General features: G+C 52.7%; 2 non-coding genes across 2 annotated transcripts in view; both read right to left on the reverse strand.

The window, feature by feature from the left end:
- The window catches only part of LOC123687905, a 4,012-nt gene extending 2,852 nt beyond the window's left edge, over positions 1 to 1,160 (reverse strand). The window contains exon 1 of the ribosomal RNA XR_006749609.1: positions 1 to 1,160. This exon is cut by the window's left edge and continues 2,852 nt beyond it. This is a non-coding gene — a ribosomal RNA (large subunit ribosomal RNA).
- A 507-nt stretch (positions 1,161 to 1,667) lies between these two features.
- Positions 1,668 to 1,822, reverse strand: LOC123687042. The gene has a single exon (XR_006748789.1). It is a non-coding gene; the product is annotated as a 5.8S ribosomal RNA (ribosomal RNA).
- Positions 1,823 to 2,500: the final 678 nt, after the last annotated feature.

Raw genomic sequence — 2,500 nt, forward strand, 5'->3', positions numbered from 1 at the left:
GTTCCGACGATCGATTTGCACGTCAGAATCGCTACGGACCTCCATCAGGGTTTCCCCTGACTTCGTCCTGACCAGGCATAGTTCACCATCTTTCGGGTCCCAGCGTGTACGCTCTTGGTGCGCCTCCTCTCGCAATGAGAATGAGGCGCCCCGGGAATGCGGGTCAGTCATGGAGACCGACCATCTTCCCTTAGTTCACATAAAGTGAACCGTTACTTTCATTGCGCCTTTAGGTTTAGTGATTCCCAATGACTCGCGCACACGCTAGACTCCTTGGTCCGTGTTTCAAGACGGGTCCTGAAAGTACCCAAAGCAATAGCGTCGCTGATCGGCGTTTCAAGAGGTCTGTCCAAGAACACCGCGGCGAACAGTCGCAAACGGACGGAATCGGCACTAGGTCCGATCGCCATCACAATTCACATACTTGCCACGGGCCGGACGCGAACTAAGTCGCGGCCTCCCGCCATCAGTAAACCGTCGAGCGAGCTGTTCGGAAACCCAGTGTCCGTAAACATCGGAAAATCCGAGCTCACGGGCTACACTCGAGACCGTAGAACAGCACCCAACGGATCGCGACGACCTACTAGGGGAGAAGTGCACGCGTCCGAAGCCGGAGATGAACCGAAGGGAACAGCCAACGCGAACGTCGCCGTTTCCACAGTCAGTAAATCCCAACAACAGGCGCGAATGAATCTCCCCATTCGACCTTTCGGGTTTCTCAGGTTTACCCCTGAACGGTTTCACGTACTCTTGAACTCTCTCTTCAAAGTTCTTTTCAACTTTCCCTCACGGTACTTGTTCGCTATCGGTCTCGTGGTTATATTTAGCCTTAGATGGAGTTTACCACCCACTTAGGGCTGCACTCTCAAGCAACCCGACTCTAAGAAGAGATCCTCTAGCAAGCCGCAGCGGTCGCTACGGGCCTGGCACCCTCTATGGGCGATGGCCCCATTCAAGATGGACTTGAACGCGCCGCGAACTCGCCAGATAATGGATCCTTCCAAACACCACATCTCCCGGCGACCGGTTACGATCGCGGGATTCAGTGCTGGGCTAATCCCTGTTCGCTCGCCGCTACTAAGGGAATCCTAGTTAGTTTCTTTTCCTCCGCTTAATAATATGCTTAAATTCAGCGGGTAGTCTCACCTGTCCTGAGGTCGTATGTTCAAATCATCGAAACGTTCCGAAACTAACCTTTGGCGGCTCATAAAATCACGTACCTTACGCGAGGGAGTTAGCCTACTCAAAGGCGTCTATTATCTCCTGCTCCGTATGGCGGATCATGCGAATCCAAGCAAAGTGCTTCGGTGTTTCGGGGGTGCGCTCATGAAAGCTCATCCGCAACGCGCGACAACTGGCACATTAAAGCGATCGGACGTCGTTCAGATTTCTCGGACACGACGATCGCATGTCTACAGTCATGGGCGCAGATCGAGCAATACCACGACACCACAATAAATGCTTTCGCAATTCAAGACGGCGCGTTACGAAAACAACTCCTCATCATTCCAACACACGAGGCGTCGAAACGACAGAACGTTGATCGTCACGCGGCAAACCGTCCAACTCGCCCAAATGACCTTCGGTACAGGATCAACGTTAGACGACCTTTACGTCGTCACTTCGTCAAGCCATAACGTCTGGCCGGGCAGTCTTTGTAATGGAACCGACCCTCAGTCAGGAGTGGTCCGAGGACAGTGTCCGAGGACCGCAATGTGCGTTCGAAATGTCGATGTTCATGTGTCCTGCAGTTCGCATGTTGACGCGCAATTAGCTGCGTTCTTCATCGACCCACGAGCCAAGTGATCCACCGTTCAGGGTAATCTTTTATGTTCGATTTCTCGGTACTAGTCGCAATGGACTTTCCCTCGAAATACGAGACGCCAACTGCGAACCTCCTCGAGAATGACATTCCAATGACTGAGACGACCCACTGAAGGGTCAATACGTCAGTCGATCGGCGCAAAATCTTCGGTTCAACTAGTTTGCGTACTAATCTAGTGACAATTATCGTAAAAAATTCGGACGGAGACAAACGTCGCAGACAATCCCGAAAGAGCATAAAAACGCTAATGTAACGGGCGTCGCACAACGTCGACGTCTTCGTCCCTGGAATAGATCGTCCTACCGAAGTCCGTAGACAACGGTAACGACTGATCGATTTCGGGCGAGAATCTTTAAAACCTGCAGCCGGCTCCTCGTTCCGTGCCAAACACGAAACTTCGCCCAGCCACGAACGCGGCAATCCAAGCGCTTCGAATCCTTATTCCGAGCACATCACGAGACTTCGCCCAACTACGAACGTCAGCATAAGCAGCCGGCTCCTCGTTCCATCAAGGAACTTCGCCCAACCACAAACGCCGACATAAGCGGCCGGCTCCTCATTTCGTGAACATCTCTAAACATGGACCTACAACGAAGGCTGCACACACGTGCGGCCGGCTCCTCGTTTCGAGGATATCACAAGACTTCGCCCAACCACGAACGTCAGCATAAGCAG

The sequence above is a fragment of the Harmonia axyridis genome, chromosome X (assembly GCF_914767665.1).
Source record: "Harmonia axyridis chromosome X, icHarAxyr1.1, whole genome shotgun sequence".
Lineage (NCBI taxonomy): Eukaryota > Metazoa > Arthropoda > Insecta > Coleoptera > Coccinellidae > Harmonia > Harmonia axyridis.